The following is a 25,212-nucleotide window of genomic DNA, read 5'->3' on the forward strand; positions in this document are numbered from 1 at the left end:
TCAAGATGTTTTGTACAGGGTATAGTAAATGTGAACTTTTCCATCTGCAGATTATACTGAATGACGAGCAGTTGCAGTGTTTCACAACAGAATTTCTCTGCATTGCAGAGACTGAAGAAAATCTAAAAAAAAAGCAGTCTTCTGGCATACAGCATCATTTCACCAGTTTATATGGTAAGTCAATCTCACAATCATTCCTTTGGGCATTAAAAAGACTTTCTCAGCATCTGAATGTCCTCACTACCTTCCAGTGGGGGCCTGTGCTTGAATATAATTTCTGTCAAGATGGAAGTGATATGGATCACATTGTGTTGGTCATGATAGGTAATAAAAGACTGACTGCTTCCAAGGCTACTTAAACATGATTTAGATCCTGATGCTAGCAAAGGTAGTCATTTTCGGGAAGATCTCCCCACAATGGTCACCAGTGTGGTGGCCTTCATCCTTAGGATTTTTACCAACTCCATCCGCTAGGGTAAGAAATTTGGGAATAGTCTTCGATGAGAAGCTCAATTTTGCAGCACACGCCAATCAGACAGTGGCAAATGCTCATCATAAACTTAGACTCATAAGAAAGATTATCCCATTTCTCTCGGAAAGCGCGGGAAAAACAGTGGTGAGCACACGTGTGCTTTCTTCTCTTGACTACTGTAATGGCTTATTTGCCAATGCACAAGCTCGGGTAATCTCCAAACTACAAATGATTCAAAACGCAGCAGCTATATTACTCTGCAGGACCCCAAAATTCAAATCAATCAGTCAAACAATTAGAAGTTATCACTGGCTAACAATCAAAAACCGGATTAAATTTAAATTACTGTCTGACTTTCAAAGCTATCCATAACTAAGGGCTGAAGTTTCTGCAAGAGCAGCTTTCTACCTACCGTCCGTCAAGACATCTTAGATCGATGTCGCTGCATCAATTAGCAGTACCTTGTACCAGGACGGTCACCTGGGGAGACAAGCGTTTCATGTTGACTGCTGCCAGACTCTGGTACTCACTCCCGTTGACAATTAGATCGAGTCAATCCCTTCTCCAGTTCAGGAAACTGGTGAAGACGTGGTTGTTTAACCAGTAATGAGTCCTTTTGGCTATATGCTGCCACCTTCAGAGATCCTAGCTTGACATCTTAGCGCCAAGACACCCACGGGCATACGTACACGCTTTATAAATTGTATTAAGAAATAAATAAATAAATAATGTTCCATTCAAGGAAATTGCTGCCTTTTGCGGCTGAAATGCACTATCTCACTTTAGAACAATAGTATTATATTCTCACGGAAGGAAGCTCATTTAACGTCTTCCCCTGCACTCTGTATGTTGGACTCTGATACTTAAGATGGATTGTTGGTAAGGATAATCTCTATTTTTTTATCTCCATCCCACTTTCGAAAAGGCCCTAGTGCTGCTTGGAGTGATTCAGAGTCTTTTACCATTCCCCCTCTTGTTTGCCTTGCAGCCATGAATACAGATAGTAGCCTACTGCATAACTTCTGATATCTCATCCTCCTTTTTGTGGTCAGCTTCCACAAGGACAATTGGACCTGAGGCGCTCTGACATCATAAAGCTAAAGCAAGATGTTGTCTGATGTGAGGGCCACTCTGTTGCCTAACAAGCAGCAGGAGACATTTATCTTGCTAATGAAATGAGTAGCAGGGTAGACAGGATGCCCAAATGAAGACTAAGATGTTAAGATTAAAGGAATTAGGGCATTTTTTGAGACTTCTAAATTTGTATGAACGTAATTTTCTCAACTTCACTATTGCTGAATTGGTAGGAATTGCCTAAAATGATGATGGTGAAGATGCAATTCATAGCTTTTATTATTCCCATTAACTGTAGCATAGCTCTTCCTCGCTCAGTTTATCAGCTGGCTTAATTGCTACTGGTGTACCATATCCTAAAACAAAATTAAATGAGATGGGTACGCTGCCTATTGGCTGGCAAAAGATCTCTTTATCTATGTTCTAATGTACATGCTACAGTTGTTTGGAGAGTGTTAGCAAATGAGGCATGGGATTCAGAGAATTGGGGGAGGTTAAAAAACACAAAATGAGATTCGATTTTCTAACGTGCTGTTGATTTTCACAATAATACAGACTCCATAGAATTGATCTGTTGCCCCGGACAGAGTAGCTGCTGCTGCTGCTTTCTTCCCTCGGTTTTGCCCTGAATTGCTATTTTGTACATGTAGTTCGTTTTCCACTGAAAATGCTGATGTTTCGGACACTTTGACCCGTTTTTAATGTGAATGCTGCTATTTTAGGCACTCTGCTGTTCTAGAATTTATTTTATTCACTTTGTGGGGAATTGTAAAATTTACTTGGGAACTAAAGAGGGCTTGCGGGATTCAAACCCTGAAATGGCTGAGACTCGACACTCCCAGGCGCCATTATGGATTGGGGTACGATCTAGTGTTCAGGATGCCCAAATGAAAACTAAGGTGGTAAGATTAAAGAAATTACGGAATTTTTTGAGACTTCTAAATTTGTATGTATGTAAGTTTGAGCATAAAAGTCTCAACTTCACTTTTGCTGAACTGGTAGGAACTGCCTAAAATTATGATGGTGAACATGCTATTAATAGCTTTTATTATTCCCAATAACTGTAGCATAACCCTTCCTCGCTCAACGCATCAGCTGGCTTAATTGCTACTGGTGAACCATATCCTAAAACAAATGACGTGAGATGGGTATGCTGCCAATTGGCCGGCAAAAATACCTCTTTATCCATGTCCTAATGTACATGCTACAGTTGTTTAGAGAGTGTTAGCAAATAAGGTATGAGATTCAGAGAAGTATGGGAGGTTAAAAACACAAATTGAGATTATCTAACGTGCTGTTGATTTTCACAGTGATACAGACTCCCTAGAATTGATCTGTTTACCCTTTATAAAATTCAAGATTTTATGTACTGCTTATAGTAAATGTGCTAACAGTGGACTTTTCCATCTGCAGATTATACTGAATGACCAGCAGTGGGTGAACACCCATCACAACGCATGCGTTACATCGAATGCGTTTACATCGCAAGCCTAACAACGCAAGCAACGTTACGACACTGGCCATTACTACGCTCCCCCTTACATCGCACAGGCATTTACAACGCATGTGCTGTAATTGTTGTGAATGTGTGCTTTTAAAATGCATGTGCTGTAATTGTTGTAGAACGTGTGTTTTTAAAACGCATGTGCTGTAATTGTTGTGGAATGTCTGCTTTCGGGTTAAGGGTTGGGTCGGGGGTCATTAGAAGAGACTTTGCTTTAAAGGAGGATGCTCTGTTCTGCCACACTATAGAGACTCAGGGCTGAGTCTCAAGAAAATTAATTCCAGGCACATTCTTTCATTCAACTTTATAGAAAACTGTAGGGACAATATCAGGATTCTCAGGATGAGTTCTTGTCACCAGTTTCAGCTGTACACTGCAGATGGAGAACGCAGGCAGGTCCCTAAACTGCTTTAACAGAATTAACATCATTGTGGTGAGTGAGCTATCCAATCAGAGGCAGGCGCCACATGGTTGTTAGTTTTTGAAAGTGATGGGAGCAGGGGGTGGGAGATGCAGTGGGGGACTCCAGGGGATGGGAGGTGCAGTGGGGGCGTATGCGGGGATGCAGTGGGGGCCTCAGGGGGAATGCAGTGGGGGCCTGCAGGTGTTGGGAGGTGGAGTGTGGGCTTGGGGGGATGCAGTGTGGGCCTCGCGGGGGGGGGGATGCAGTGTGGGCCTCGGGGAGGATGCAGTTGGGGGCCTTGGGAGGAGATGCAGTGGGGGCCTCCAGGGGATGGGATGTGCAGTGGGGGCCTCAGGGGGGGATGCAGTGGGGGCCTCAGGGGGATGCAGTGGGAGCCTTAGGGGGAGATGCAGTGGGGGCCTCTAGGGGATTAGAGGTACAGTGGGAGCCTTGGGGGATGCAGTGGGGTCCTGGGAGGAGATGCAATTGGGGCCTCCAGGGGATGGGACGTGCAGTGGGGATCTCCAGGGAATTCGAGGTGCCGTGTTGGCCTCCAGGGGATGGGAGGTGCACTGGGGGTCTTGGGAGAGGTACAGTGGGGGCCTCAGGGGGGAGGTGCAGTGGGCCCCTCGGGGGGACGCAGCGGGGGCCTAGGGGGAGATGCAGTGGGGGCCTCCAGGGGATGGGAGGTGCAGTGGGGGCCTAGGAGGGATGGGAGGTGCATTGGGGGCCTAGGGGGGATGGGAGGTGCAGTGAGGGTCTAGGGGGGGATGCAGTTGGGGCCTCGGGGGGATGCAGTGGGGGCCTCGGGGGGAGATCCAGTGGGGGCCTCCAGGGGATGGGAGGTGCAGTGGGGGCCTCCAGGGGATGGGAGGTGCAGTGGGGGCCTCAGGTGGGGGATGCAGTGGGGGCCTGGGTGGGGATGCAGTAGGGGCCTTGGGGGGAGATGCAGTGGGGGCCTCTAGGGGATTAGAAGTACAGTATGGGCCTCAGGGGGGATGCAGTAGGGGCCTCGGGTGGATGCAGTGGAGGCCTCGGGGGAGATTCAGTGGGGGCCTCCAGGGGATGGGAGGTGCAGAGGGGGCCTTGGGGGGATGCAGTGGGGACCTTGGGTGATGCAGTGGGGGCCTCGGGGGAGATGCAGTGGGGGCCTCGGGGGAGATGCCATGGGGGCCTCCAGGGGATTAGAGATACAGTGGGGGCCTCAGCGGGGATGCAGTGGGGGCCTGAGGGGCGATGCAGTGGGGGCCTCCAGGGGATGGGAGGTGCAATGCGGGCCTCCAGGCGATGGGAGGTGCACTTAGGGGCTCCTGGAAGGTTTGCAAGAGTCAAAAAGATGGAACTTTGTTGACATCCATAAACAAAATAACCCTTGCACTAATGGACGAGGAATGGGGAAGCACATCTACAAAGTGGAATATCTGTGGTTATGGAATAGGAATCGGCTTGATGGAAAGATGCCCTATGCGTGCACGTTTCCCATAACCTGAATGCACCGCAATGCTCGCCAGGGACAGCAGCAGCAGGGGGTGAAAAATGGCTGGTGTGGCAGTCCGGAATACTTTAGTTTTCATTTTTAGCACTGCTGCGGGACTTATCGGATTCTGCAGGGTTTTTCAGCTAATTATGAACTTACAACTCTACATTTTTGCATCACGTTGTGCATAATTTGCAGATTTTTCAAAAAACGGTTGTCCCTCAAGTGGAAGAGAAGTGTGGTTCTGAAAATTCTGAACCTGTGTTTTAAATATCATGATTTTGTTATGAATTTGGTATCAGCGAACCGCAAATGACGAATGCGGTATGCATGAGAGTTTTCATCATGTTACACCAATGGATTCACTGTGTATTTGAAGGTTTTGTATTGAACACTTGGGTTCCATCTTGTGAATAGCAGCCATGTTATGCATTGCCCTTACAGTAGGCTCTCACCATGGCAGAACAAGCATTTAAAGGACATAACCCTAGCATGGGTTTGTGCTGACTTCTGCATGACCTGACGAAAGCTGACCCTGTTGCTTGAGGCTAACCCTGCCAAGCCAGTTCCTTGTTCAACAGCTGGCGCAATAAAGATCAAAGAGCAGGACGTGTCTGATTTTATGGCACGCCGTTCCCACTCCTCTATCTCCTTTCCATCTGTTTCTGCCTTTCCTTTACGACATGTTCATCGATCTGGGTTGAAGGTTTTATGGCACACTCAGTGCACTAGACTAGGGTCTGACAAGTAAACCAAAATAGCCAAACATTGAATAACTAATCCATACATCAATTTACAATAGGGTGCAATTGCACTGTGGCACTGAAGAGCAGTGGCACAGTGCCCAAAGCATCTAACACCAGCAAAAATATATGAGGCAACAACCAAAAATGGAAGGGAGACCCACGCCAATGGTGCCAGGTCTAACAGTAAGTAAATATCACAATCATTCCTTAAGGCATTAAAAAGACTTTCACAGCATCTGAATGTCCTCACTACCTTCCAGTGGGGGCCTGTGCTTGTATATAATTTCTGTCAAGATGGAAGTAATATGGATCACATTGTGTTAGCCATGAAAGTTAATAATACTGCCTGACTGCCTCCAAGGCTACTAAAGCCTGATTTAGATCCCGGTGCTAGCAATGTTCCATTCAAGGAAATTGCTGTCTTTGCGGCTGAAATGCACTATCTCACTTTTGAACAATAGTGTTTCCTTCTCACGGAAGGAAGCTCATTTAACGTCTTCCCCTGTACTCTGTATGTTGGACTCTGATACTTAAGTTGGATTGTTGGGGCTCATAGATTCCTGGTCCCAGTCAATCCTAGTACCCATATTCAAGAAGGGAGATCGGCAATCTCCATCCACTTATCGCCCAATCTCCCTCCTGGACTCACTAGGGAAAGTGGCAGGACGTGTCATCTTACACCGCCTCCAATCGTGGGCCTCAGAAAACAAAGTCCTTTCCGACCTGCAATTTGGGTTCCGCGAGGGGTTAGGAACTACTGAGCAAGGACTTAACCTTTCCCTATTAATAGGGAAATACGTCGATGCCAAAGGAGGGGCCCTTTATATGGCATATGTTGACCTCTAGCAGCTTTTGATTGCGTCAACCACAATAAGCTCCGGTCAATCATGGCAGATATGGGTATAGAGTCTTCTATTTTAATGTTCCTTCGCAAACTATACTCAGATGCAACTGCCAAAGTCAGATACGGCACGGAGGGAGAACTAACAAAGTCGTTAAGAGTGGACCGTGGAGTAAGGCGGGGCTATGTCCTGGCCCCGTTTTTATTCAATCTGTACACAAATGGCCTGGAAAAGGCAATGTTGACGGGTAGCTGGGACCTCCCTATAATAAAAAATCGCCCAATCCCGGTCTTAGTCTATGCGGATGACGCAGTAATTCTGGCTCGCACTCCCATGGAACTACAGCGTGCCGTTATTAAGTACAACAAACACATGGCTAGCCTTGACCTAAAGATTAATATCAAGAAAACCTTTGTTATGGCGGCAGGATCGAGGATTCATAACATCAAGCCAGTGTTTGTAGATTCAGAAAAGATTGAGAACACTCCCACGTATCCTTATCTGGGAATAATATTTGATCTGAAAAGCTCTTGGAAGCCCGCCATAGAATCTAGGAAACTCTCCTTTATTAAGACAACTGCTGCATTGGTTAAGTTCGCAAATAAACTGGGCAGGCGCCCTACAGTAGAACTATTAGAGATTTACAGAGCCAAGTGCACATCAAGTGCACTCTACGGGGCAGGTGTTTGGGGGCATGCCAAAATTGATGAAGTGCAAAAGGTGGAAAACACCTTCCTACACTTCCTTCTGGCAGTACCCCAGGGTACAACCAAATATGCTTGCCACTTGGAATTGGGCATTCCCTATTTATCAGACTTGATCCGGATTCAACCCCTTCTCCTGTGGCATCGCATTTGGTCAGCATGTGAGACGACCCTCTGCAGGGAAATTACAGAGGATTGCATCTCCTTTGATAGCTCACAAAAGATCAACGGGATTGCTTATATCAGAAAATTCTTTAGCGACCTAGGCATGACCCAATACTTTCATTCTCCCACCACAATAGCTGTAATCCCCGCAAGAAGTTTATAAAGATCTGTCTGGCACACCTAGAATCCCTCCGACTTGTCAGTGAAGTCTCGAAAGTTACGACCCAGCACTCGCTGGTGACTCTCCTGACCCGCTTCAGAAGAGGTCGCTCCCCACGCTCCCAAGGCTCCGTGGCTTCGTAGCGCTTGAAGCTGCTCCCAAGGCTCTGTGGTATTGTAGCGCTTTCAGGCTAATTGAAATCACTGCTCGCTCTGCTGCCATTAGCTGTACCTGTAGCGCTATTTCAGTGTGACTGTTTGCCATTGCCTGCATTGTAACTGTAGCACTCGCATTGCTCTGCTCGCATTAAATTACATTTTAAAGTAATCTCTGCCCGATTGTGCATCTGCCCATACAGTCACCTTAGTTTGTGCCCCAGTCTCGCCCTGTTTCGCTTTCTATTTCTTGCTGCCATTTTGTTGTTGTTGTGCCTCACAGCCCGTCTATCCACCCCGCTCCTGCCTCCCAGGTGCTCCTCCCACGCCCCACCCCCTCCAATATTCACTTATGACAGATGCTTTTGTGCAGCGTTCACGCGCAGCGGTCACGCCCCATGCGCGCCGAAGGTGCGCCAAAGGTAAGCCCGTCTACGCCCGTCCGCGCCTGGACCGGGCCAGACCCCTTGGTCCTAGCGAATCCCACTCCACCCGCATAACGTATGCCGCGGCTACCCTCTTTGCCCTTAACCCCGGACGCTCACCACAATGCTGCGAAGCTGCCCCAGGACACAGCCATGGACCATTCGCCTGCCACTACTGCAAGTTCGCCTGCACCAGGACCCACACCAAATCCACTACCTCCAAACACAGCTCCAACTCTAACCACCTGAAGTGCATCCTGCTGAACACCCGCTCGGTCCACAGACACGCCACTGAACTCTGGGACCTACTCGACACTGCATCCCCGGACTTCGCCTTCCTTACAGAAACCTGGATGAACGCCTCATCAACGCCCGACATCGCCATAGCCATCCCGGACGCTTACAAAATCATCCGAAAAGACCGCACCAACCAAACAGGAGGAGGAATCGCCATCGTCCATAAGAACACCATCAGAATCACGACCAGCTCCAACGATAATCTCGCGACCGCCGAACACCTTCACTTCCAAATCCACACTGACCCCAGGACCACACTTAGAGGCACCCTCATCTACAGACCACCAGGAACCCGCACACAATTCAACGAAGACATCACCGACTTCGTCAGCCCACATGCCCTCACCTCCGAGAACTACATTCTACTGGGAGACCTCAACTTCCACCTGGAAAAGAAAAACGACAGCAACACCACCACCCTTCTGGACAACCTGGCCAATCTCGGACTCCAACAACTTGTTGACACCCCCACCCACCTTGCCGGACACACGCTCGACCCGATCTTCACCTCCAGCAAACACATCTCCTTCGATCACACCACAGCTCTCCATTGGACGGACCACAGCTGTGTTCACTTCAGCTACAAAAAGACCACGACCTACAACCCCCCACAACCTATTCCTTGAAGAAACTGGAACAAAATCACCACCGACCAACTCTTCACATCGCTTAATGAAAACCCTCCAGCCATATCATCGGACCCATACCAAGCTGCCACCAAACTCACACAATGGATTACCCACAGCGCTGCCGAATTAGCACCCTTGAAAAACCACCAGAGCAAACAAGGTAGCAAAAAGGCCCCCTGGTTCAACGATGACCTTAAGAAATCCAAGAAGCGATGTCGTACCCTCGAGAAAACCTGGAGAAAAAACCCAACCACCGACAACCTGGCCACCTTCAAGGACGCCACCCGCAAACACCACCAATTGATCGATCCACCAAGAAATCTGCATTCAAGGATCGACTCGACAACAACGCCCACAACAACAAGGAACTATTCAACATTGTCAAAGAATTTACCAACCCCACCGCCGGCACCAACGACATCACTCCCTCCCAAGACCTCTGTGACTCTTTATCCTCTTTCTTCCACAACAAAATCGCCGACATACATAACAGCTTTGAAAACCAGTCCGAAGAACAGTCCACTACACCAACCTCCGTACCAAAACTGCACTCTCACAACCTTTGCGCCTGGAACCCAATCACCACTGAAGACACCATCCGCCTGATGAACTCCATCCACTCAGGGTCGCCAACCGACCCATGTCCCCACCACATCTTCAACAAAGCAGACTCCATCATCGCACCCCATCTCCGCGATGTCATCAACTGTTCCTTCAACTCCGCCACCTTCCCGGAAAGCTGGAAACATGCCGAACTCAGCGCCCTTCTGAAGAAACCCACAGCGGACCCCTCTGAACTTAAGAACTATCGCCCCATCTCGCTCCTCCCATTCCCTGCCAAAGTCATTGAGAAAGCCGTCAATAGTCAGCTCGCCGCCTTCCTTGAATCCAACAATTCCCTCGACCCCTCACAGGCCGGCTTTCCGATCCAAACACAGCACCGAAACCGCCCCTCATCGCAGCTACAGACGACATCCGAACGCTACTGGACAACGGAGAAACAGTTGCCCTCATCCTACTTGACCTCTCTGCCGCCTTCGACACAGTCTGTCATAGCACCCTCATACAACGCCTCAGCAACGTCGGAATACAAGGAAAAGCTTTGAACTCGATCATCTCGTTCCTCGCCGGAAGAACCCAGAGAGTCCGCCTCCCCCCATTCAAATCAGAGGCCACCGAAGTCATCTGCGGCGCACCACAAGGATCATCACTCCGTCCCACCCTCTTCAACGTTTACCTGATTCCCCTCGCATCCATCGCGCGACAACACAACCTCAACATCATCTCCTACGCAGACAACACCCAGCTGATCCTCTCCCTCACCAAAGACCCAAACACCGCCAAAACCAATCTACACGAAGGAATGAAAGAAGTAGCCGAATGGATGAAGAACAGCCGTTTAAAACTAAACTCTGACAAAACGGAAGTCTCATCTTAGGATCATCCCGCTCTGCCTGGGACGACTCATGGTGGCCACCGGCCCTGGGCACAGCACCCATACCTACAGATCACGCACGTAACCTGGGCTTCATCCTAGACTCCTCCCTCTCGATGACCAGACAAGTCAACGCCGTCTCATCTTCATGCTTCAACATCCTACGCATGCTCAAGAAAATCTTCCGTTGGATCCCCACCGAAACAAGAGACAGTCACCCACCCACTTGTCACTAGCCGACTGGATTATGGAAATACCCTTTACGCCGGAACCACAGCCAAACTACAGAAAAAACTGCAACGCATCCAAAACGCCTCAGCCAGACTCATACTGGACATCCCCTGTCAAGCTCACATTTTCGGTCACCTGAAGGAACTCCACTGGCTCCCCGTCAACAAGAGAATAACGTTCCGTCCCCTCACCCACGCACACAAGGCCCTCTACGACCTAGGACCCGAATGCCTCAACACACGACTGTCCTTCTACACACCCACCCGCCAACTACGATCATCCAATCAAGCCCTCGCCGCAATTCCGCGCATCCACAGATCCACCATGGGAGGAAGATCCTTCTCCTACTTAGCGGCCAAAACCTGGAATTCTCTCCCTACTCACCTCCGCCTTACACAGAACCACCTCTCCTTCAGAAAGCAGCTTAAAACCTGGCTATTCGATAAGTAATGCACCCACCCTCCCTCAAGCGCCTTCAGACCCTCTGGGTGAGTAGTGCGCTATACAATTTCCTGAACTTGAACTTGAACTCGCTCCAGATCCAAACTACACCTAAGGTCCAGCCCTATTTAACATTCAACTTCACGGGCTATGAGAGATTCTTACTAACCAGGTTCAGATTAGACAGCTTTCACCATCTGGTTACCTTTCCTCACATTAACATCTAGGAAAAACCTCTTCAAGCCTGTCCTTGTGATGGCAACTCACCCCAATCAACATTTCATATCACACTCTTCTGTAAATTCTATCAGCAACTGAGGCACCATTGGCTTCTGCCAATCTTCAAGATCATGGGCCTGCGTAGGTGCTGCCCGGCTTACCTTGCTCTTCAATTCCTAGACGTCGAATTCTTTGCCAGAAGGGTAGCGATTTTTCTGAAGCTAGTCATCAAACACAGGCAAAATCTGGGTTGAACTAGGACTGTACACCCTCCTCAACTAGCTTCTTTCAATGACTGTCAGTATTGTAATTTCTTCACGTGGTAAAAAACTTTTAGAAATTTTTTAAACCTCCTATTTTATTATTCTGTTTATATAGCTTGACTCCGGGTGAAGCCGTATTTAATATGTAATCGAAATTATTTGATGTATACCAAGAAATTTTAACTTTTGTAATTTGTCTACCCTTGTTTTTATCAGTTGGCTTTTTTAATGAACAAGAACCCCATTGAAAAATGGCTTTGTACATGATTTGTATTGTGCTTTTATGGTTGTTTCTCATATACCCGAATAAAGCTTGATTTGATTTGATCTGTTTACCCTTTATAGAAATCAAGATTTTTTGTACTGCTTATAGTAAATGTGGTAACAGTGGACTTTTCCATCTGCAGATTATACTGAATGACCAGCAGTGGCAGCGTTTCATAACAGAATGTCTCTGCATTGCCGAGACTGAAGAAAAAAGTCTTCCAGCATACAGCATCATTTGGCCACTTTATATGGTAACTAAATCTCACAATCATTCCTTTAGGCAATAAAAAGACTTTCACAGCATCAGAATGTCCTCACTACCTTTCAGTGGAGGCCTGTGCTTCAATATAATTTCTGTCAAAATGGAAGTAATATGGATTACATTGTGTTGGTCATGATAGTTAATAAAAGACTGACTGCTTCCAAGGCTATTAAAGCCCGATTTATATCCTGATGCTAGCAATGTTCCATTCAAGGAAATTGCTGCCTTTGCGGCTGAAATGCAATATCTCACTTTAGAACAATAGTGTTACATTCTCACGGAAGGAAGCTCATTTAACGTCTTCCCCTGCACTCTGTATGTTGGACTCTGAAACTTAAGATGGATTGTTGGTAAGGATAACCTCTGTTTTTGTATCTCCATCCCACTTTCAAAAAGGCCCCTGTGCTTGGAGTGGTTCAGAGTCCTTTACCATTCCCCCTCCTGCTTGCAGTGCAGTCATGAATACAGATAGTAACCTACTGCATAACTTCTGGTATCTCATCCTCCTGTGATCAGCTTCCACAAGGGCAATTGGACCTGAGGCGCTCTGACATTATAAAGCTCTAAAGCAAGATGTTGTCTGACGTGAGGGCCACTCTGTTGCCTAGCAAGCAGCAGGATACATTTCTCTTGGTAATGAAATGAGTAGCATGGTAGACAGGATGCCCAAATGAAAACTAAGATGCTAAGATTAAAGAAATGAGGGCATTTTTTGAGACTTCCAAATTTGTATGCAGGTAGGTTTGAGCATAAAAGTCTCAACTTCACTATTGCTGAACTGGTAGGAATTGCCTAAAATGATGCAGGTGAACAGGCTATTCATAGCTTTTATTATTCTCATTAACTGTAGCATAACCCTTCCTCGCTCAACTTATCAGCATGGCCTAATTGCTACTGGTGTTCCATATCCTTAAACAAATTAAGTGAGATGGGTACGCTGCCACTTGGCTGGGAAAAAGATCTTTCAATAAACTTTTTCGGTTTACATACTAGAAAACCATAAAAAGTTACAATTCATCTATAAAAAAGCACATAATACATAACTGGACGTACAATACAAATATTCCAATTTATATACAAAGATTACCGGAGTAAAAAGGACATCACATTGTTTCAATTTAAAAATTAATTAATAAAATGCAGCAGCCAAGTCTTTTAGAGTTCCAGACATTTTCTGTACCTTAGGGAACATTTCAGAAAACCAACCACAAACGGAATACATTCAGGCTTTAATAATTGCAAAAAATAGAGGGTGGGGCGAACCTGTAAAAAATGTAACTTTTTAGGTCTCGCTGTCCAGCGAAAGACCTATTGCTGCCGGCTTTCCGGGAATGTGAGACAGGCGATGTGCACGCGCAAGCCCTCGCCGATTACACCTCGTGGGCATGCACGCCCAGCCCTGCACTGTGCACATCTCCTGTTGTACATTCCCGGCAAGTGATTAACACATACACACACACAGCCCCACTACGCATTCACACACATACACACACAGGCAGGCAGGCACACACACATGCAGGCACACACACACACGCAGGCACACACACACACACACGCAGGCAGGCAGGCACGCACACACACACACACACACACACAGGCAGGCACACACGCACACACACACAGAGGCAGGCACACACGCAGGCGCACACACACACACACCCACACACACTGCATACACACACATACATGCACACAAGACCCCCATTCTATGTACTTACGTGTCATTGCTGGCCGTGCTCCAAGGTTCGCAGACACCGAAACTCCACTCTCTCGTACTCTCCTGACGTCACTGATTGCCGCCGGACCGACCAAGCGCCGTTTCACTCTGCCCTCGAGACCCTACACCCTATTGGTTAACTGGACACCACGTGATTCGTGCTTGTTTTAGTTAATTGAAAGTGTGCACCAGAGGAAGGATTCTCAAGATACAACTCTGATTGCTGTCGCTTGAAGTTCTAATACTCCGTTTATACGGGTATCTGTTGCCATGGAAATAAACCTTACATTGCAAACACAGAACTGCAGCTTCAAGTGTGCCTGAGTAAGGTTACTAGCCCCGCAGCTTTAGATGAAGCAAAGTCCCATCAAAAAGCACCAATAGAAATGACCTCCAAGTTTACTGAACTAGAGAAATTGTTCTCAGTTATTCATTTCTGTAACTGCCGCAAACCCCAAGGCACTTTGTTTCCAAGCTCATTTCTGTGCTACGGCACACTGTGGGAGTAGCAATCCACAGCTCGAGTTGGATGCAAGTCCGCTGTCTTCATAGTATTAAAACACCTCTTCGCAGAAGAGTTAACCCTTCGGCAGAAACCGCGCTACACTCCTTCAGCGGGCAAGAACAGATAGGACAGTAGCAGAACAAGTTTTAACCATCACAGGCAAATACAAATTAAACATCAGTAGTGCAAGCTTGACTTACTCGCAGAACAGCACAGCATAGTAGAAGTAAAGGGGGATTCTCTCTCGCAGGAGGGTGCACGTGTGATCCTCTGTTGGACAGATTCATCAGGCAGACTAGTACATGCTTTCATCGCTCACAGAACGTGCTCAGTTAAGGCCCGAGTGACATGTAAGTCACAGACCGATGTCTGGAGTGAGATGAATGCAGGTGGAGCACCTCATGCATATCTGTGCTGCACCCCATCTTGAACAGGTCCAGCACGTGTTGTGGGTGCTGCCCTGCGAGGGCCTCCAGTGAGTGTGTGTAGTCGACATGGGTAAAGAGGGTAAACAGGCCGTCCCATTGCTCCCTTTGCTGACTCTGGTTTATGGGAGAACTCCCTCTCTCCATGCATTCACATTGAATATTCATGGGATGTTTTAAGGTGTCATCTTTTTGAAAGTTTTTTTTATTTAACTCATTTTTTTTTTCCTTTGGTCGAGCCTGGGAAGCGCATGCCCTGCTCTGTGAGGCATGCTGTATTCAAGTATGGCCTTGAAGCTCCACCCACTGTCCGCCCATATTTTTCAATGGCTTGTGTCATTGCCCTTCAGAAATGCTAGCTTCTGATTTGTTAATAGGCTTGTTAGTCCCTCCTTAGAACCACCTTGTCTTAATTTTTAGGTCGAGCTAGAGTGCACATGCGAAGCATGCGTCTAGCTCGACAACTATTGTTGTCAGTCTCCTAGGAATCTGAGACAGGGGTCGGGCACACGCGCCAATTGCACCTCGTGGACGAGCACGTCCAGGCCGGCGCCGTGCCCATCCCCTGCATCAGATTGCCAGGAAGCAGAGAACACATACACTCACGGGCACCCACACGCACGCAACAGCCACACGCGCACACACACACACACGCGCGCACACACAGACACACATACACACACACACAGGCGCACACATTCCCCCCATCACACCCCACTTTCCATGCCTAAGCGCACTAGCGGGCCCCACTCACTGGGCTGCTGTGCGATGCAGAAACACACCTCGCCTCTCCACTTCACCCGGGCCCCCTCCTGGGACCCGGGACTTCTCTGCATTTCCACCGGTACCGCAGGGCTCTCTCTTCCTCATGGGAGCACGGCATCAACGCTCAACACCGGGCTCTTTCGGACACTACACAGGCTCAGCCCATGTCACGGGCAAGGCTGCCTGATTTCCTTGTTGCTTAAGCAGCTGCTGACCCACGAGCAATAACCACTAAACAAAGACGTTCCAGCCCGTGAATATGGATCCATCCTGGGTTTGCATTCTTTTGCTGCATAACTGATTTTGCATCCGAGCCCCTCTTTCGATAATCGTCAAAGTTTTTCTTCATTTTTAGTATGTAAAAATTGACCTTGTCATTTTTTGTATCTGTGAAAGCTATATTTGTTAAGAGAGGTGTCTACTTTTCATCCGTTCCCCCTCGCTCCTGTTTTGTTTTCCCCATCCCTTTGTTCACGCCTTCCCCCGTTCCCTGTGTTTTCCATCCTCCCCCTCCCGTTCTGTTGCCTGTGCGCTTCTTCCATGCCCCCTCCATGATGCCCTTGTTTTGAGCTGCATTCATTTCCTGCCCTTTTGGACTGCTTTGACTTGTTGCTGTGGCTACTATCACTTGTCCACCCTTCCAAAAGAATAGGAGTATGTAGAGATTAGAAAATGTGCAAGAATCAGCACCTAAATATTTTATTTGTATTTTTTAGATGCGATTGAAATATGACAATTATGTACCATAATTGGATATATATTATTAACGACTACTACGAGGTACTAACTTCGGTGCAGAAACTAAATGAGAATCAGCAATTCGATTTGGTTGTTTTCTTGCAAAGCACTTTGAAGGGAGGTCTGAGCACAATACAGTACAGAGAATAAGTTTCGCTGGAGTGTGAACCGGGCTTCTTCGATGCTGACAATAACTTTTATTTCACACTGGCTGAAAACATTTAACACAACTTTTATTTTACACAGTCTAGGACCGCGCATGATACTTTAATTACTTTTTTCTACTTTGTAAGCATGCGCAGGAGGCGCAACCTATTCCTTCTGCTGCGGGTGCCCAGTGTCCGTGCCGTGTCTCCCCTCTTCTCTGCAACATGGGACAGAAAAGTGCACATTTGACTTGTGTATGTACGTTTAGTTTAAAAGAGAGTGTAGTGTTACTTGTAGAACTGGAGTGCACTGGACAGTAATGTAGGTATCACTTCTCTTTAACTCTGCCTCAGGTTCCGTCTTCTTCACAGGTTCGCTTTCGGGTTGCGGACTGCAAAACTATCACCAACAATGCCAAAGTGGGTAGGACGCGGTTATCTGCCTCTGAAATCAGCAAGAGTTTCTGGTAGATTAGGAGGCATTGGCTTGTTTCTTTTAAGGTTCTATTGGGGAAACTTGAGGGTGGGAGCTTGATGGGATTTGTTTTTTTTTTTTAATTTTGTTTTGTTTTAATTAAACCTTTGTTGCTTCATCAGTGCAGCACAGCGCTTTATTATTGTTGTAATAAATGTGGTCAAACAATTGGTACGAATCCTCTTCTAAAGAGGCTACCCGTCTCCCCCCCCTTGTTCCTTTGCTACTGGTATGTTACAAAAAGACCCCGCTGCCTAGCAGTCACAGATGGTGGAAATCGGCCATGGTAGCAGTCACGGGCCCTTTCACGTTAATATGGTCTGTCTTGTTAGTGTTGTTCCCCTTAGTTTCACTTTCTTTTTGGCTGACATCATATATCCCCATATGGCATAGGCGGACTGGCGCCAGCCCTGGCTTTCCTGGAAACCTCGTCTTACATCTAAACACCTTGTACAGTCATTATCCCCCCCCCCACACCCCCATGGTATGCACAGGCAGAGGTGAAAACGAGGTGGTCATTTTATGAAAGCGCACTCCTCTCCTGTAAGCAGTAAAACCCGGGCCGCCTGCCTATGCGTCCCCCGAGTTTCTCTATTCTTCCGTCCCTGCCTGACACTCTCCCTCTTCAATTTGTAATCATAAATAATGTGCATTATTCACAGCTCTCGGCTTGGACAACTGCTAATTAAAGGAAGTGGGCCTTGTAAATTACACAATTGTAGCAGTGCAATGGTTAGTATTTGTGTTGTTACGATCATTGGCAGCGTGGCCGGGGCAATGTGTTGTTCAAGCTGCTGTGGCCTCCTGACGAGAGACCGGGTACTTTTTTTTTACAAATTGAGCACTCCCTTCGTTACTTTATGAAACATAAGATTGTGTATAAATTACGCTCGTCAGTGCCGCTAGCCACTTTACCAGACCATGTCTTTGGTGGTTTTAACCTGAGGACTATGAAAAAAGTGGATGTTAACTTTTGCATTAATTATCAGATCTTGGTCTGATCATTAGAAAGGTAGCTACATATTTAAATCCAGTATTAGGCTAGCAATGGCTTTTAAAAGAATTATATACAAAATATTTAATGTATTTTGATTTTTTTCCAGTTTAATATGAATATTGATGTACAGTAAAATCAATCAGTGGGTTTATAAGTGATTTGTCTACGGACTTTGTACGCACGTTTTCCTTCATTCATGAGTTGCTTTGGTTGTCATATTCCATTGTCCCCTTTTTTATGTTTTCATATGGTGCGGGCTTTGTAGACTTAAGAGGTATTCTTTACTGCGACTTTGGTAATTTATTTCATATATTCGGATCTTCAATTGCATATATGTTCATTCCCTAGCTAAGTCAATGAGAGTGATTCACAAATATGTTCCTCACTTTGCAATATTGCATGTTTGGCTAAACATGCATTTTGTCTATGCACTAATTAACAATATTAATCTTAAATTGTGCAAAAAGTGCTGCATGTGCATGCATATTTATAGTTTTGCAAATATCGCAGTAGTTTGCATGCATGTGATCTGCATCTGATGCATTCCCTGTTCCCCTACAGCAAACCTGACCTGGAGAGAGTTATATTAAATGAGTGAATTAATAAGGATTTACCTTCACATGTTTTTTTTTTTTTGCAGTTTTATATAGCGCAAACTCGACCCAAAGGTATTGGAGCGCTTTATATGAACACCATTTACGTTACACAAGAATACATACATTTTTTTTAATTGTTGAGGGCTCAGCAGCTTCTCCAACACTGTTTTGCAAAAACCATGACAAAATTAGCACTGACCAAACCATAAGGCTGGCGACCACCACCAGAACTATTCGCTTTGCCAATGCTTGTTCAGAAACATGAGGCGACAATGCCACAAAAATATGGTATCACACCATTTTAGTGGCAAATTTTAGGCTCACACAGCAGTCACTCTGTAGAAGAGACAATCATGTCCTCTACTTTTGAAAAGTGCAGCGACCCGGCATGTTCAGATTGTAAAAAAGAATAGAGTCTGCACTGGAATAAAGTCCGCTTTTAATACACACATAATTACACTCTACTGAATGCAACACACACTCCACACAATACCACTCAGTGCCACATAATTATATGCTACATAATTACACTGCACTCAATACAACATACACTCCAGACAATACCACTCAGTTCCACATAATTATATGCTACATATTTACACTGTGCTCAACGCAACATACACTCCAAATACCTCTCAGTGCCACATAATTAGACACCATATAATTACACTGCATTCAATGCTACATACACTCCAAATACCACTCAGTGCCTCATAATTACACGCCACATAATTACACTGCACTCAATGCAACATACACTCCAAATACCACTCAGTGCCACATAATTACACGCCACATAATTACACTCTACTGAATACAACATACACTCCAGACAATACCACTCAGTTCCACATAATTATATGCTACATATTTACACTGCGCTCAACGCAACATACACTCCAAATACCACTCAGTGCAACATAATTACACGCCACATAATTACGCTGCACTCAATGCGACATACACTCCAAATACCACTTAGTGCCACATAATTACACGCCACATATTTACACTGCACTCAATGCAACTTACACTCCAAATACCACTCAGTGCCACATAATTACCCGCCACATAATTACAATGCGCTCAACGCAACATGCACTCCAAATACCACTCAGTGCCTCATAAGTATGTTACATATTTACACTGCGATCAACGCAATATACACTCCAAATACCACTCAGTCCCACATAATTACACGCCACATAATTACACTGCACTCAATGCAACATACACTCCAAATACCACTCCGTGCCACATAGTTACACACCACATAATTACACTCTATCGCATCACCACAGCATCACTCAGCACCACCACAGCATCACTCAGGGGCACCACAACATCACTATGCGCTACCACAGCATCACTGAACACCACTGCATCACTCATTGCCACCACAACATCACTCAGCGCCACCACAGCATCAATCTGTGCAACCATTAAACAACAACTGGTTCAAATATGTTCTCTCAATGTTTCAAGCTTTAATACAAATGTCACAAAAAGATGTTAATATTTCACTTCTGTTCTTGGATTTTCGTCACAATAAAATACACTGAACATAATCTTCACAAGTTATTTACAAAAGTTTAAGCTATTGCCATTATAAATTACAAGAACTTTTATTCAAGTATTAATTATTTAAAAAAATTAAAAGCAATTGTTATTAGTAATATCAATACATCTAAGTCACGTAAATACAACACATATTGCATTACAAATGCTATAGGTGTCACGTTTGCAAAAGTTAAAAGTATTGGCATTGTAAATGACAAATCTATTAATTTCGCTATTTTCAAAACCAACACAAATAAAAAAATTGTCATTTACAATACCAATAGCTCAAACTTTCATAATGCGAGACCTATTGCATTGCAAATGCTTGTTTGTAGTCTCCCATGAGGACTGGCTCTTTTACTTCTGTTGTTACACAGTGTGTCTTATTTAGTCTGTATGCACTATTTTCTTTAATGAGTTTCTCCTACTGCAGGCACAACATGCTTTTATGCAACACATCGGCGCCATGTGCGCTTTCACTTTCCAAGCAGCCCGGGACAATGGCGGCCACTTCTTAGCAAATGCAACAGGTCTCGCATACAAGAGTTTGAGCTGTTGACATTGTAAATGACGATGCCTTTTATTTATGTGTTAATTATTCAAATATAAATTAAATACATTGTAATTTAAAATGCCAAGTGCTCAAACCTTCGCAAATGCGAGACCTATTACATTGCAAATGCTTGTTTAAAAGAGATTTTAAAAAGAGCCTCCGAGGGGCTTCATAAAAATTACAGAATTACACAAAGTGCAGTAGATCCTGAGGAGACATACTGTCGCAGCCACAGGGTGCTAACACTTGTCCTTTGTGACTCCCCTTTGGTACGGCTAATAAAAGACGGAAATAATCCAATCTAAACCTGATCAATAGGAAACGCTCGTGAGCCGACAAAGGCCACGAGAGATATGCCTTCATATCTAGAGATGATTTAAGCATCATGTGCTTCCGGACACTAGTTTTCAACAGTTCCACCTCCTCTCTTTTAGCTTTTTTATGCATAACAAAAGATTGTTTCACAAAAGCCACTTCTGCCCTGGTAATACAGTCAGGTATTAAAAAAAGATCCGGACGCCCCAACTCTCTAAAGCACCCATTTAAATACTTTAACCACGGTATATCGATCATGTCCTAATGTACATGCTACAGTTGTTAAGAGTGTTCACAAATGACGTATGGGATTCAGAGAAGTATGGTAGGTTAAAAACACAAATTGAGATTTTCTAATGTGCTGTTGATTTTCACAGTAATGCCGACTCCATAGAATTGATCTTTTTACCCTTTATAAAAATCAAAATGTTTTGTACTGCTTATTGTAAATGTGCTAACGATGGACTTTTCCATCTGCATATTATACTGAATAACCAGCAGTGGCAGTGTTTCACAAAAGAATGTCTCTGTACTGCCGAGATTGAAGAAAAAAAATGCAGTCTTTCTGCATACGGTACAAAAGGGGGTGGTGATGGACGGAGCATCTGAATCAATCAAACACTCACACACAGTCAAAAGATCTGGGTTAAATCCATCACCGTTCTTTAGCCCACTCTGCCACCCCAGTTCAGACACGGATCTGGGTTTAATCAGAAACCGGTCCTCGGAAGCTTGTTTCCGGTCCAGGGAAGACATGGCTTGGCAGTTCGGGCTGGACTGTTCCCATGAGACACAGGGTCAGACTGATTTGCATATAGCCATGTCTGAACTTGGGTGGCAGAGTGGGCTAAAGAACGGTGATGGATTTAACCCAGATCTTTTGACTGGGTGTGAGTGTGTGATTGATTCAGATGCTCCGTCCATCACCACCTCCTTTTGTACCGCTTTTGGCCGCCATAAGTAAGGCAGGGTATGCTCAGACGTGAGTCTCTTGCTCATTTTGCCACTGGATTCAAGCAAGCCGGGCTGAAGACGGCTGGAATGCCAGAAACCGGTCCTCTGAAGCTTGTTTCCGGTCCAGGGAAGACCTGGCTTGGCAGTCCGGGCTGGACTGTTCCCATGAGGCACAGGGTCAGACTGATTTGCATATAGCCATGTCTGAACTGGGGTGGCAGAGTGGGCTAAAGAACGGTGATGGATTTAACCCAGATCTTTTGACTGGGTGTGAGTGTTTGATTGATTCAGATGCTCCGTCCATCACCACCCCCTTTTGTACTGCTTTTGGCCACCATAAGTGTGGCAGGGTAGGCACAGGTGGGCGATCTGCCTCCCAAATAATTTGGAACCATAGGGGGTTATGATCGGAATGTTTTCTTCCCAGGTACTCAGATTTGGCAAGGAGCGAGAGCAGTGACTGGGTGCCAATTATCCGGTCTAACCGGACATGCAGGTAGTGAACTGATGAGTAATAGGAGTATATTCTGTCTGCGGGATGCTGCGCGCACCATAAGTCATATACCTCCCAGAGCCAGTCCCAGAACGCTTGCGCATTAGACGTCACTGCTGCAGCTCGGAGGGGAGGGAAAGATCGGTCTAGGCATATGTCCAGCACCATATTGAAGTCCCTGCCAAGCTACCAGAGGAGAAGGATGAGTTGTCCCAGAGCACAAGCAGACAATTTTCAGTAATTTCCGCTCTTCAGCCGCTCAACACCCTCCTTCGTGTCCTCCTCTCGCCACGTTGCTCATTACCCCCGACTCTCGACACCTGGGGTAACCGTCGTTCCGCTCCTCCGCTTGTCCGCTCTCGCTGTCTCCTCCCCGCTAGAGTGGACCGCTGGATGTCGAGCCGAAGGGCGCCCATCCGGGCACCATCTTAGAAGTTCTCGGCTTTCCCCTGTTCCAGCCAGCCTAGATCACAGGTACACTGCCACTTGGCTGGCAATAGATCTCTTTAGCTATGTCCTAATGTACATGCTACAGTTGTTTGGGGAGTGTTAGCAAATGAGGCATGGGATTCATAGAATTGTGGGAGGTTAAAAACACAAATTGAGTTTGATTTTCTAAAGTGAGGTTGATTTTCAAAATAATACAGACTCCATAGAATTGATCTGTTTACCCTTTATAAAAATCACGATTTTTTGTACTGCTTATAGTAAATTTGCTAACAGAGGACTTTTCCATCTGCAGATTATACTGAATGACCAGCAGTTGCAGTGTTTCACAACTGAATTTCTCTGCATTGCCGAGACTGAAGATTTTTTTTCAAGAAGCAGTCTTCTAGTATACAGCATCATTTCACCAGTTTATATGGTAAGTAAATCTCACAATCATTCATTTAGGCATTTAAAAAGACTTTCACAGCATCTGAATCTCCTCACTACCTTCCAGTGGGGGCCTGTGCTTGAATATCATTTCTGTCAAGATTTAAGTAATATGGATCACATTGTGTTGGTCATGATAGGTAATAAAAGACTGACTGCTTCCAAGGTTACTTAAACAGCATTTAGATCCCGATGCTAGCAATGTTCCATTCAAGGAAATTGCTGCCTTTGCTGCTGAAATGCACTATCTCACTTTAGAACGATAGTGTTACATTCTCACGGAAGGAGCATTCAGTAAAAATACAAGTATGGGCCTACAACCGCGGGGGCAGGCCGCTAGACAAATTAAAATCTCCGATATCACAGTATTACACAGCTCATCAGCCGACAACCCAAAGGTCCGGCAGCGATTCAGGATAAAACTTGTATTAGAATGCATAACTGGGTTCCAGGAGAAGACAGAGGTTTCATTTTATATTTTATAAGAGAGGATCAGGTGCCATACAATCAAACAGAATGCTGGGGACAGGGTAAGAAACAGGATATGCATGTAATAACCACTATAATGGAGAATTGGCGCCAGAGCATATAAATCGGTACAAAAGAACACACAATATACATTCCATGTTGCGCCAGTACTCGGAGCCTGCCCACCCAGGAATCAGGATATCATAAGAGCATAAGCACGAAATACAAGCACACGATAAGAATCCGAATGATTCGTAGCTATACTGATCCTTTAAGAAAAGAGAGAGAGAAGGAAAGAAAGGCCATAGAAAATAAAAGGCAAAATAAAAAAAAAAACTCCAGCCCCCCACCCTGCACCCCTGCAAATGGCTACAGCCTGACCCCACTAGCAGAGTGCCTGACGCCCCTAATAACTAAAACCCCAAAGGTAGGAGAAAGAACGGAGGAGGGCATATCCATGTGTGCTCCCAGCCCCTTTAGACCCCCCGCCTGAAACAGCCACCCCTATCACTAAAAGACATGTTTATGACAACAATATAGAAGAAATTAGAGGGTACCGTGAGACACCGCCCAGCCTCTTAGAGCAAACAGTTGCAGGTCCGACACTTGTGAAAGCCACGCTAACCCTTCCTGATCCAGTCGATCTTAACCTTGGCCCTTCCGAACAAGGACACGAACCCCTCCCAGCGAGACCCAAAGGCACACAAAGAAGCAATAAAGAAGAAGTCATCAGAAATCAGCCCATGGCTACCGGCAGGCAGTGAGTCCACAGGAACTGTAGACGCAGACAAACTCTCCCTCCTAGTTGAACAGTCCCAATGTGTCTTGCACAGGAGTCGTAGCGTCACCAGGAAAGGAGAAGATGACCACAAAATGAATGGAAAGTCACAAACAAAAGTCTCTGGGAGGGGAACGCCTGACGATATCTCCAAAGCCGGTGGTGGTGGAAGGTTGAGCAATACCATGACATCCTCGGGAACACCGTCTCCCAGGGCACCATCCGATGGTTCCAATACTTGTTTCCTCACGGGGTTCTCGCATGGAGTCAAAATGGCCGCGGTATGAATGGCTGCAGAGTCCTGTTCCAACAATAAGGCTGGGCCTGGTTCCACCAGGAGCATCTCAGATAGGCGCGTGTCCAATTTGCTCAACAATGTATCCACATGTGAGCGAAATGCTAAAAGTTCTGCCAGTATTGATCTCAGCGATGGCTCATGCACCGTTCGATCCATATTATCATGCCCGATATCAGTCACAATCAACTCCCCGGGGAATCTGGCATCCTCAGGGGTGACAGACCGGACCACGAACGTGCAAATGCGAAGGGTGACCAGTCTTTGTCCGCAGCCACAGTCAACCCAGTTAAGGCCGCAGGCCAGAGACCCCGAACCACCGAACCCCGGTGGGCGCAAACCGGGTCCGCGGGACGGGGGCCCCCACCCTCAGCCGGCAGCAAGC

The 25,212-nt window shown here is 46.1% G+C and overlaps 1 protein-coding gene across 1 annotated transcript in view; it reads left to right on the forward strand.

Annotated features, from left to right (window-relative positions):
* Positions 1-25,212, forward strand: part of LOC147708272 (uncharacterized) — a 413,470-nt gene that overhangs the window by 11,859 nt on the left and 376,399 nt on the right. Inside the window, exons 2-4 of the mRNA XM_086925333.1 lie at positions 51-174; positions 12,050-12,160; positions 23,153-23,275. The gene's annotated coding sequence lies outside the window, so the exon portion shown is untranslated. The remainder of the gene's footprint in view (positions 1-50; positions 175-12,049; positions 12,161-23,152; positions 23,276-25,212) is intronic.

The sequence above is a fragment of the Lissotriton vulgaris genome, chromosome 6 (genome assembly GCF_964263255.1).
Source record: "Lissotriton vulgaris chromosome 6, aLisVul1.2, whole genome shotgun sequence".
Taxonomy (NCBI): Eukaryota; Metazoa; Chordata; class Amphibia; order Caudata; family Salamandridae; genus Lissotriton; species Lissotriton vulgaris.